At 49.2% G+C, this 13,379-nt stretch overlaps 1 protein-coding gene across 1 annotated transcript in view; it reads right to left on the bottom strand.

The window, feature by feature from the left end:
- The window catches only part of LOC121003524 (zinc finger protein 585A-like), a 295,023-nt gene that overhangs the window by 106,541 nt on the left and 175,103 nt on the right, over positions 1 to 13,379 (bottom strand). The gene's annotated exons all lie outside the window — the stretch shown is intronic.

The following is a 13,379-nucleotide window of genomic DNA, read 5'->3' as shown; positions in this document are numbered from 1 at the left end:
GTGAGCCGCCGTATGCATCAGCTCTATCTTTAATGTATGAATGTTGTGACATTCATCTGGGCCCGCCTCATAGAGGGGGCGGTACAATGGGGGCGGGACGGATGATGCGGCGGTGCCGCGCCTCCTGCAATCTCATTGGCTGCCCTGAAGGCGTGACTCAGTAGAGGGGAGGAGGACTCTCCTTATATTCCGTGCACTTGAGCGGCCGCGTTCGGCCACCTCGTACTGACAGCTGCAGCCTCTGTCACGGAGGCTTAGCAGCTTTGACCATTTGTCCATATAACCACAGAATTATGCTCCTGACGAGCCAAATATGGTGAAACGCGTCGAGCGTGGTGTGGGGATAAATTAATGATCACACTGCTTGCTTGTGCTCACACTGCAGTTGAGGTCTGCGGTTCTCAGCCCTCTGCAGCTGATGAGCAAATGCAATCAAGCTTTCTGTTCCACCCAGCTTAGCCTAGTGTCCCTTGATTCGTGCCTGCAGAGCCGACACTCAGACATCTGATTCACCTTGAACGGATGGTTTCCAGTGAGGTCGGCTTCTGCAGGCAGATGTTTATCAATGGATTAGTCCATCTTAAATTTAGTTTAGGGCACTATTAGCTGGGATTGGTTCAGAGCACTTTTGACCGCGCCACAGTGCCTACTTCTGGTGGATTGGATCTAGCACGGCCCCATGGCCTTATGATCCAGCTTGTAGTATAGCACTAGTTGCGGCACTTCTAGTGACCCCATCTATAGCCGCATGTACCGCAATCTGCGGCTCCATAGGTCCATATCATCGACCGTACACTGGTTAGATGGTGCTCTAGTATTTTAATATAGGTAGTTCCCTTTCCCTTTTCTTGTGTTGAATCAATAAAATATTAGTTTTAACAGTAATATAGCACTGCATAGTAATCAATCCATATATGGATAAGTCCATCTGGAGACCAATGTTAGTAAATGTCCCCTTATTGATTGATACTGTTATAGTCCCATGGCCGATATGTATTTCAATTAATTGATTCCAGTATTCACAGAGTATTACTCACAGTTCAGTAGTTGATAATGAGGAGCGGGGTGTTGTGCCTCGGCGTGGCATCCCACGTGGTCACCGTTACAGGTATCACTTACCTCCGCTTCTTTTCATCTCACAGTGCGCGCTGTGGATGCAGCGTTCAGCTCGCTGCTCTGTGTTGTAGATCGGATGTACGGTGTCTCACGTGGTCTGCAGTTAATACGGTCAATGCTCACCTAGTGATGCAGGTAGCGTCCCACATGACAAACGGAGCCAGTCCCGGATCCTTTGAGATGATAGCACAAATATTCATGGATCGCTCCACTTTATTTTGATTTCATAATTGCGATTGCCCCCAATCTACAACACAGAGCAGCTAGCTGAACGCCGCATCCACAGGGGAGATTTACTAACATTGGTAGGTTATCTATTTTATAACCTACTAGTGATGAGCGAGATGCTCGGCCGAATACCTGTTCGGCTTGAGCATCGCTATGCTCGGCACATGGTGGTACTCGGCTGAGTACCGCATGTGCTCGAGTGCCATGCTCGAGTCTCCTCCCCGCACGTTTCGCGGCTGCTCAGCAGCCAATAAACGTGCAGGTAAGTACTGCCCTCACTGTAATGCCAGTAGCCATGTTGGCTGCTGGCATTACAGTGATTGGCTGGCCGGAACGCATCATCGGGTGCTATATAACACGCGATGATCTGTGCTCGGATCAGTCATAGTCCGGGAGAGCAGAGGGTAGCAAGGGAAAGGCAGCGTAGGGAGTGAAATTCACAGTTATTATTCTAAGAAAGCTTTTCAAAGACCCAAAAGTCCTTTTAAGGACTACTCTGTGTGTATGTGTTTTAGAGCAGCAATATATTTTCACCTGCGCTAAATTGATCAGTCTCAGGGACATTCGTGCTGAGGAAGGGACAGATAGTGCAGGGAGAGAAATTTGCTGTTTTTACTACCAAAGTCTTTTCAAAGACCCCAAAGTCCTTTTAAGGACTACTGTGTGTGTGTTTGACAGCAGCAAGATATTTTTCTTTAATACCTATTAGTGACATATACTGTACATCATCCGCAGACTGTCTTTTTGTGTAAATTCAAATAATCAGCGCCACATTTATTGTCTATACTGTGCGTTTAATACACATCCGTGACATATACAGTACTCTATCCGAAAACTGTTTCTTTAGCGTAAATTTTTAAATAATCTGGGCCTAATCTAGTGTCCATAGTGTGTTGTTTTCTGTAACATGTACAGTACGCCATCCGAAAACTGTTTCTTTTGCGTAAATGTAAATAATCAGGGGCCAGCCCTCATCTACTGTCTCTGTAGTGTGCGTGTGTGTGTGTGTGTGTGTGTGTGTAATACACATCCGTGACATATACAGTACGCCATCCGAAAACTGTTTCTTTAGGGCAAATTTAACTAATATAGTGTCCATAGTGTGTGGCTTTCTGTGATATATACAGTACGCCATCCGAAAACTGTTTCTTTTGCGTAAATGTAAATAATCAGGGGCCAGCCCTCATCTACTGTCTCTGTAGTGTGCGTGTGTGTGTGTGTGTGTGTGTGTGTAATACACATCCGTGACATATACAGTACTCCATCCGAAAACTGTTTCATTTAGTGTAAATTTAAGAAATCTGGTCCTAATCTAGTGTCCATAGTGTGTGGCTTTCTGTGACATATGCAGTACGCCATCCGAAAACTGTATTGCAAATTCCAATAATCTGTGATGCTCTATGACATATACTGTCCTGCTTCTGAAAACTGTGTCTGTATTGCAAATTCTAATAATCTGGGCCTAATATAGTGTCCATATTCTGTGGGTTTCTGTGACATATACTGTCATGCACCCGAAAACTTTAGCGTACTGTAAATCAATCTGCGCCACATCTAGTGACAAAACCATTAATATGAAGAAGGCGAGCACTAAGGGACGGGGAAGTGGGCGTGATGGTGCACGCAGAGGCCGTGTCCCTGGGCGCAATGAAACTGTGCCTGCTGCCAGTGCACCAGAAAAAAACCAAACATCCACCGTACCCAGCTTCATGTCCAACTCAGCGGGCGGCGCAGGACAACACTGTCCAAGTCGGACCAGTGCGAACAGTTGGTCGGTTGGATTGCTGAAGATAATGCTTCCAGTCGGTTAAGCACCACCCTCTCTTCCACCAAGTCCAGTCTCTGTATCCAAGAGTCTGGTCAACCGAATCCTCTCTCTGATCATCCTTCCTCCCACAATAGAGAGGCTTGCCAAACGAGTGATCCCACACTCTGATATTCCGAGGAGCTCTTTCCACTATTACATTTGGCCAGCACGCTTGAAGAGGGACCTGAGATATTGTGCCCTGATTCCTAACCTATTGAGCCTTCACAGTCTCAAGAAGATGACGGTGGCAAACAGCGATCATTCGTTCACGAGGTGGATGATGATGAGACACAGTGGTCAATCACTGAGGTTGTGGTTAGGTCAAGTAAGGAGGATGAGCAGAGTGAGGAAGTGGAAGAGGAGGTGGTTGACGATGAGGTCACTGACCCAACATGGGAAGGTAAAAAGCCGAGCAAGGACAGCAGTACAGAGGGGGAGGGATCCGCAGCACCGCAACATTCTGGAAGATGCAGTGGGGTTGCAAAAGGGAGAAGTCGGTTCACACCAAAAAGGCCCGCAACCATTACACTGAGCACCCCTATGCATAAATCTACCTTGCCGAGGGGTAGGTGTTCCGCAGTATGGCGCTTTTTGAGGAAAGTGCAGGCGACAAAAGAGTGGTAGTTTGCAATCTGTGCCGTACCAAAATGAGCCGGGGCATGATCTGCATGATCTGCCACATGGCATCCAAGCACCCTAATAAGTGGGCCAAACGCCTGGGTCCACAATCTGGGTCTGCGGGTCACACCACTGCCTCCTCTTCCCCTGTGTTACGCACTGCTGGCCAATCCCCTGTCGAAGGCGCAGGCCCGGATGCCCCTCGTCCTGCACCTGGACCTTCGCATTAACCATCAGGAACAACATCCACTTCCCTGTCCCAGCGCAGCATCCAAATTTCCATAACACAGTCATTTGAACGCAAGCGCAAATACCCACCCACCCACAGGCCATAGCACTAAATGCGCAACTTTCGTAATTACTGGCCCTTGAAAAGTTGCCATTTAGACTTGTGGACACTGAGAGCTTCCGCAGCCTGATGTTGGCGGCCATCTCTCGGTACGCAGTCCCCAGCCGCCACTATTTTTCACGGTGTGCCGTGCCCGCCTTACACCAGCATGTGTCCTCCCAGAACATCACTTTGATGAATCCAAACTTTGATGAATCCACACAGATGGTTAGTGGCGATAACGCTATTATCAGCGTAACCATCCCACTGATGTGTCTACTCAAACGATCGCTGCTTACAATTCAGGACGATGCTCTGAATGTGGCAGACGAGGAAATGGGGGAGGACATTACACAGGGTGATAGCCAGACCACCCACATTTCGTCTTCTCAGCGCAAATTGGACCATGAAGATGAGGAGGAGGATGAGCTGGAGACAGTTGCCTCTGCTACAGAGGGTAGTACCCATGGAACTTTATTTCCGATCTGTTCAGCGTGAATGGGCAGAAGAGGAGGATGAGTAGATGGAGAGTCATCCTGATGTCGACATCGATGTCTTGCCTGTTGGTACTCTGGCACACAAGGCTGACTTCAGGTTAGGCTGCCTTTCCCGCGACCCTCACGTTATACGCATTTTAGATAACACTGATTACTGGGTATTCACCCTTCTCGACCCCCGCTACAAAGAAAACTTCTCATCTCTAATTCCTGTGGTGGAGAGGACGAGTAAAACAGTGCAATACCAGAGGGTACTTGTTGAGAGATTGCTCCAAAATTTTCTATCTGACAACGTGGCCGGCAAAGTCCCAGGGAGACAAGGGGAACACACAGTAGTTCCAACAAAGGCAGGGCAACACTCTCCAAGGCATGGGACACTTTCATGACACCCCGCCAGCAACCTCACCCTGAAGTGTGGCCTAGTGGTACATGGAGGGAAAAGTTTTGGAAGATGGTGAAGGAATACAGACCGTGTCAGCATCCTAAATGATCCCTCAGTGCCTTACAACTACTGGGTGTCCGAGCTGGACACTTGGCACGAACCTGCGCTCTACACTTTGGAGGTGCTGGCCTGCCGCCAGCGTTTTGTCTGAGCGTGTATTTATCTATCATTTATAATGTACTCAATCTACTGTAGTGTAATCCCATGTACCTTTTCCACCACAAAAAAAGAGTATATGGTTGAATCTTGTTTTCTCCTCGTCATCAAGATTGTATATATTCCCTCCACTCAAATTTTTTTAATATGGTCAGCTCAACTGCATGCCCTCAACTAAACATTTTTTTTATAGGGTCAGCTATGCACTCGCATATAATGTTTTAGAGCATCATCTGTACAACATGCACTCGCTAATAATGTTTTAGAGCGTCAGCTCACCAGCAGGCCTCGCATATAATGTTTTACAGGGTCAGCTCAACTGCAGGCCCTCGCATATAATGTTTTACAGGGTCAGCTCTACTGCAGGCCCTCACATATAATGTTTTACAGGGTCAGCCCTACTGCAGGCCCTCGCATATAATGTTTTACATGGTCAGCTCTACTGCAGGCCCTCACCTAAAATATTTTACAGGATCAGCTCACCTGCAGTCTCTCACCTACAATCTTTTACAGGGTCAGCTCACCTTCTGATGACAACAGCAAAGTCTTGCCTGTTGGTACTCTGGCACACATGGCTGACTTCATATTAGGCTGCCTTTCCAACGACCCGTGCGTTATGTGATAAGGCTGGCCGCAGGTTAGCCTGGATTTGTGGGAGGGACCTGTACCTGTTTAAGCGGTCCACTTCTCCCAGGCAGCACGTCGACATTCGGACATCGCTACTTCCGGGTGTGACGTCATCACTAAGCGTCCGCTAGTGTTGGAGCTCCTAGACGCCGGGTGGTGCTTTGCTTTCTGCTACAAGCTTTTCCAGCGTTGGTCTTTGTTCAGCAAGGTGGGGTAAGCGAAGCAGGGCAGGAGGTTGGGAGGGTAGGGGGTAGTCTGCGGCAGGATCGCTTCACTTGCGATCAGGCATGTGCGGTTTTCAGGCTTGACACCGGGGGCAGCATTGCTACACGCGCTTTTGCCGGCTCTGCTCCGCTGCTCATTCAAACCATAATACACTGGGGCTGCATGTAACCAGGCCACAGCTGCCTAGGTCAGTGGCCGGGTCCCGGTGTCATTTCTGTGCATTTCCAGCAGCGATCCTGTCTGGGCACACATTGACCTCACGTACATATACCACCTACTTACCCCATACAGGTAGTCTGCACATATGACAGTGGCGTAATAATAAAAAAAAAAAAAAAACACATAAAAATTTTTCCTTTAGGGGGCGTGGTTACAAATAAAAAAAAAAAAAAAAAAAGGGGATTTCTAAAGGAAGGATTTTCATGTTGTCCTGGCGGTAATCTTTTCCGCTAGCCTTTTGCATACACCACTAGCATAGATACATTCACCAACCACAATCACACTCTCGCACGACAGTCAGAGACACTTCGTTTCATCTCGTAGAATAGTGTCATACGTCATACGGTCTGTTTTCCACGACTCCTATTCTTACATACATTCACCTACCACGTCTGTAGGTTCAATAGCCCGCAGTATTCGTTTTTAATCAGTCTGCCACGCCACAGATTCAGTTAAACTCGGGCTCGCTTCATCCGTCAGTGGAAACGACTATCATACTTCACGTGAGCCTCATCGACCGCTCCTCATACGTTCATACTGTCGGGGGAGGGGGGTTGGCTTCTGTCAGTTGTCTGTCGGCTTACGGGCTGCAGGTCGTAGGGTTAACAGGTTGTGTTTTTTTTTTTTTCCCCTCTTCTTTCTTTCCACGTTTATTTTTTATTTTTTGTTGTTTGTTTTTGTTTGGTGTTTTCTTTCTTTTGTTGTTTCTTTAGTCATCATGTCTCAGCCATCAGACATCGAGGAGTTCGTGTCTTTGCCTCCGTCTCCAAGAGGGTCCGAACACGGCAGCACTCCATCCATCAGGGCTTGGACTGTGCCTAAGTTAACGGCAGAGTTACTCAGGAGAGGGATTCCGTTCGCGGCTACTGCCAGAAAGGCGGAACTTTTCAAATTACTGTTTCCCGCTACACCACAGGCCGGCCCGGCTTCTTCTGGTGACAATACCACCATTTCCAATTCACTGGTGCAGATCCACGCGGTCTTAAACTCGCTCACTAGTTCCATTCAGGATTTACAAGCCCGGATGGAAGTGATGGAACAGCATCGCATTCCCCCCCCAGCAGTTGGGCCGGCTGGCGGCGCGGCATCTTCGGCTGGGGTCACAGGTACCGTGCCGTCCCTACTTCCAGCGCCTAACCTGTCGCAGGGCGGGAGAGCGCCTTCAGTGGCGCCGGTATATTTTGTTAGGCCCAGCATTAGAAAAGACATTTTAGAGTGCAAGGATGTCAATCTGGCATCCTTGTTGATTACATCCCACGATGTAACGGAGAATAAGTCCTTCGGTTGCAGCGAATTGTCGGTGGTACTCAAGGCCAAAGACCCCAGGCTCAGCCGCAAGCTGACCCTGGCTGAATTCGTCCTGGCTTTCAGTCTTTTCAGAGACGTGTTGTGCTCTGCCAGCCCCAATAGGAGAGAGGAGCTGGACATTTACCTCTACAGGGTGGTAGACTTGGCTCATAAGTACGGGGGCACAGCATTTTATGACTACCATAGGTCCTTCTCGGCCAAAGCGGCAGCCATTTGGGCCCAGTTCCAGGTAGTCACGGACTGGAGCGACATTGACATGGAGCTATTTTGCAGGCACTTCGCCAGCCTGAAGTCCCCGGTGTGCGCAACATGTCAGTCTCCTGCTCATACTACCGCTTGGTGCCCTTTGGCCGACCTCACTGCTGCCCCTAGTACCTCCAGAGGTGGGATCACCCCGGGTCCTAGCCTGCACGCTACCCAGTTTGATAAGCTGGGGAGACCCGTTCACTACTTGGGCAAAGCCCAGCTCTGTAATAATTTCAATTATGCGGTATGCAACTTCAGCCAGTGCAGGCTCCTGCATATTTGTGCCACATGCTTCAGGGCACATCCTGTCACGGTCTGCACCGTGAAGCCGGCATGACTGAGCCGGGTGAATGTCAAGGTCCTTGACCACCTGCTGCGGCTTCATCCCGTTCAGCCGTTCCGCGCTTTTCTGGTGGAAGGTTTCCTACGGGGATTCCACACTGGGCTCATAGCCTTGCCTCAGCAGACACACGAATGCCCCAATCTACAGTCGGCTTCTAACCATGCTGATCTGGTGGATCTGCTGCTGGCAAGTGAGCTGGAGAAGGGCTTTATCATCGGCCCTTTCCAGTCTTCTCCTTTTGACACGTGGAGGGTGAGCCCAGTGGGGGTGGTGCAGGGTAAATACTCTAATAAATTCCGTTTGATTTATGACTTGTCTGCTCCACATTTTTCCCACGTTCCTAGTCTCAACTCTCTGATTCCGTCGGAGGAGTTTTCATTAAAGTATACTTCCGTGGATCAGGCTATCCAGGTCATTCTGCAGTCAGGCAGGGGCGCTTGGCTGTCCAAGGCAGATGTTTCTGATGCGTTCAAACTGCTGCCCATCAGCCCATCTCTTTGGCAGTGGCACGGCATCAGATGGAGAGATGCGTACTATTTCGCCACAAAGTTGACGTTTGGTTCCAAGAGCAGCCCCAGTCTGTTTGACAAGTTAGCGCAGGCTCTGGAATGGATTTTGTTGGAAATTCAGGGTTGCCAGAATGTCATTCACTACCTGGATGATTTTCTATTGATAGAGGAACCCTCACGGGCGCCTGCTGACTTGCAGGTTCTCTTGCAGGTGTTCGAGGAGTTGAACATCCCGGTGGCTGCCCACAAAACGGAAGGGCCTGCGCAGGTTGTCACATTCTTGGGGATCTCTCTGGATTCACGCGCCATGTCGGCCAGTTTACCATCAGACAAACTCGACAGAATCAAATCAGGTGTCCGTTCCTTGCTCAGGTCTCAGGTTTGCACCAAGAGAGAATTGCAGTCTCTGTTGGGCATGTTGAACTTTGCCATGAGGATCATTCCTCAGGGCAGATCGTTCATTTCTAGGTTGTTAGTCTTACTGCAACAGACCAGCGATTTGGACGCATCAGTGCATCTTGATACCAACGCCCGGGCAGATCTATTCATGTGGGACGGATTTCTTAGTGGGTGGAATGGCATTTCCATGTTTATTCCGAAGGCCACTTCTGATTCTCCACACGTATTTTCAGACGCGGCTGCCTCGATAGGTTTCGCAGCTATATTCGGCCCTCACTGGTTTGCCGGCTCATGGCCCTCGCATATACTACAGATGCCGGGGTTTTCTCAGACGTCGGCATTGTTCGAGATCTATCCTATTGTGGCAGCCGCTGTAGTCTGGGGGCGTAGGTGGTCGGGTCACACGGTGGTTTTCCACACTGACAACATGGCGACCGCAGAGATCATTAACAAGGGTAGGTCCAAATCGCTACTCATCATGTCTTTCATGCGTAGGTTGACCTGGATAGCTCTGGAACAGGGGTTTCATTTCCAGGCTCAGTTTCTGGACGGGGTCTGCAATGTGGCGGCTGATGCTTTGTCCCGTTTTGACTTTGCACGCTTTTTCTTACAGAACCCAGAAGCAGACGAGGTGGGCACCCCGGTACCGGACTGGCGGCGGCTGGTCTTGGACTAGACTCTCTGTTGGTGGTCGCCAGTTCTCTCATTACGAAGTCTTTGTCGACCAGTACTTTAAAGTCATACGGCCGAGCATGGGTAGTTTTCTTAGACTTCCAGTCAGTATACCCTAGGGGTGATGCTGGTCAGGTCAAGTACATGGTTGCTTTCATATCTTATTGTCACTCAGTACTAGCGTTATCCTACAACACCATCAGGCTATATTTGGCAGGGGTGCAACATTTTTTGGCACTTCAAGAGCCAGATAGACCCTCCATTTTTTCAGCTCACCCGATTAAGGCCATCCTCAGAGGTATCCAGAAAAGCCAGGTCACGGGCAAGCTGAGCCGTCAACCTATTACGGGGGTCACATTTCGCAGCCTGTCGGACGTTCTCTCGTTGGCACCGTTCGGGGCCCTGCCCAGCCTGGTGATCAAAGCGGCAATGTACTTGGCCTTTTATGGGTTTCTCAGACCAGGTGAGGTGACACAGGCCAGACGAGGGGCGGTGGCTCTCCGCAAGGGAGACTTAGTCAGGATCGGCAGTATCTTCCATTTGCAGTTGCCCCACAATAAAACCAGACAGGTAGGTCTTGGCCATGTAGTCAAATTCTTCCAGACCACAAACGCCTGGTGTCCAGTGGCAGTCTTGGACAACCTCGCGCTGGCCCTCAATCTCCACGGCCCCACCGACCCGTTGCTACCATTCCCTGTTAATCCACTCACGACCAGCCAGTTCACCAAGCATATCCGTACCCTGTTGGTCAGTATTGGAGTGAATCCGGCGCAGTTCTCGGGGCATTCCTTCCGCATTGGTGCGGCATCCGCAGCGTCCAAACATGGAGTTCCTGCGCACATCATCAAGCACTTGGGGCGCTGGCGCTCAGGGTGCTTTGTCCGGTATATCCCGGAGCCTCGGGCAGAACTGGTCCAGGCATTTAGTACGTTGGCAGAGTAGCACGGGGCCATCCTTCCCTCACTGGTGGGTTTTTGCCCCCTTTTCCAGGCATACCGACCTAGTGAGGCCAAGGCACACCTCAGGCCAGTTAGGTAGGGGGGGGTGGTGGTTGGGCGTCCTCCATTCGCTAGGTCCTGACCACAAGTGATAAGGCTGGCCGCAGGTTAGCCTGGATTTGTGGGAGGGACCTGTGCCTGTTTAAGCGGTCCACTTCTCCCAGGCAGCACGTCGACATTCGGACATCCCCTGCCCACCCATGCCCATGTCTTCAGGCAGTCATCCAACTTTCACATCCAGGGTATGCCCCCTTTTCCAGGCATACCGACCTAGTGAGGCCAAGGCACACCTCAGGCCAGTTAGGTAGGGGGGGGGTGGTGGTTGGGCGTCCTCCATTCGCTAGGTCCTGACCACAAATGCATTTTAAACAACACGGATTACTGTTTTTTCACCCTTCTCGACTCCCACTACAAAGAGAACTTCTCATTTTGCATTCCTCTGGTGGAGAGGACAAGCAAAACGGTGCTATAACAGAAGGTCATTGTTGAAAAATTGCTACAAAGTTGATAGGGCAGACATCCAAATGGATCGTCACCGTCACGGGGACGTGTGATCGCCTAGAAGTTATCTAGAGTCAACAAAGCGGCAGCAGGCCCTCACCAGTCTCAGTAGCCAAGAGTCTGGTCAACACAATCCTCACCATGATGGCACACCGGGTGGATGTTGTGGAGGCCAGGAGCAAGTTGGCTGCTGGCACCAGACTTGCCCGCCAATAGATCATCGTTAACGGAAAGTGTATTCATTCCAATAACAGGGCCCCTTAGGAGTGCTATATTGTTATTTATCGTCACTGCCTCCCCGAGTCGGGAGTGAGTAATTGCCGCGCGCCTGCTGCCTTCCTTGGATGCTTGTGCTTTAATAACTTGACCCACCCTCTCTGAGTGGTTCACAAGTGGGGCAAGGCAACAACAGACAATCAGATTTCAGCCATTAACCTCTCTTGGATGTGGTATCCCTTTCTCAAGCTCCCTTTCCGGCATCGAACACGGATTCTCCATTACCCGTGATCACCATGGTAGGCGCAGAAAAGAACATTGAAAGTTGATAGGGCAGACATCCAAATGGATCGTCGCTGTCACAGGGATGTGCAATCGCCCAGAGGTTATCTAGAGGCCCTGTCCCCTAAGGTTTTAGATGGTCAGATCAGCAGGCCCTTGCTCCAAATGTTTTTGAGGGTCACCAGCAGGCCATCGATCATAATTTTTCAAGGGTGTGTATGATGCCCTCCTTTATGTGTAACAAAGGGTGTTTTGGAGTGCCGATTCCTTGTAATTTTTGGCAGCCCTTTCACTTAGTGCATAGGCTTTATGAGTGTAGGAGTCCCACTACCTGAACAATTGTACCACAATATGAATGAGGCCCTCCTTTATGTGATATACAGGCTGTTTCGGAGTGCCTCTTGCTTGTAATTTTTTGCAGCACTTGCACTTTATATACATACACTTATAATGTTTCCTAACAATTTTTCCTGTTTTTGTGGGGGTTTTGTGCGTATTTTTGTCAGTGTGTATAAGTGGCATACAACTCGGACAACATGGTTCCCAGCAGAGACCTGGGTGTCAAAGATGCATCCAGACATCGTCCCCATGGTGTTCCCGATCCATTTTGGTGGTGTTTCTGTCACTTTCTGACTTTCTCCAATGGACCAGGCACCCTCCCCTCTTCAGAGCTGGGGGTGCCTGGTTGTCTCCCATTGACTTCCATTATACTTGGGTGCTCTGCCGAGCACATGAATATAGCAATGTGTTCGGGCCGAACAGCCGAATACTTTGGTGCTCGATCATCACTATAACCTACCTATTCGATATTTTAAACAGTATAAATGTTTCCATTCATTGGGACATTAACTGTTTTTATTGTATATTTGATTCAGTTTATTTTATTTATTTGTATCTATTATGCTACATTGTTTTAGCACAATAAATATATTTGCATCCACATGTGCCTGTTGATCATTTTAGATATTATTATTTATTATAGACAGGGTGAGTAGATCCGAACAGTGCACCTTATCCTTTACGATTAGCAGGGGAGCCACCTTATTATATTACCCCACTTCAGACTTTTAAGATGGCCTCTTCTGTGAACTGCTGCAGATGTTTAGTGGTTGCACAAGAGTAGCAGAACAGTTTGCCCTGGGGCCCTTAGAACTCTAGTTAAGCCACTGTGTCCTTATACTATAAACATAAGCAGGGTGATCTAGTGGTAATAGATAATCAGTTCTCACCTCTCCTGTGTTCTCCCCTGTCTCTTATACTAGGTACAGTATCTTCATGCCTGCAGTCATCCCAAAACTGGTAGACAGAACAGGAAGACAGCATTAAAGGGTTTGTTCAGGAATAAGTAACTTTTTACATGTGCCCGCAGCCTCTACTATGGAAAGAGTCATACATACCTGCTACCCTTAGCTCTGGTTATGTGTGCCAGCTCCTGTGTGTCCATCTTCCAGTAAATGTTGTTTGCTCCCTCGCCGGCACAGGCATGGTCGCCTGCTTTACTGCAGCCAATGACTGGCTTTAGTGGTGATGTGTTTCTTGTGGACATGTTACCCCTGAATCCAGTCATTGGCTGCAGCAGAGCAGATGATTATGCCCATTCCTAGGAGGTAAATAAACCACAGACCGAAAGCACTTTGGCTTA

This window comes from Bufo bufo, chromosome 6, assembly GCF_905171765.1.
Source record: "Bufo bufo chromosome 6, aBufBuf1.1, whole genome shotgun sequence".
NCBI classification, from domain to species: domain Eukaryota; kingdom Metazoa; phylum Chordata; class Amphibia; order Anura; family Bufonidae; genus Bufo; species Bufo bufo.
Note: the sequence above shows the minus strand (reverse complement) of the source record. Positions and strands in the feature narration are given on the sequence as shown.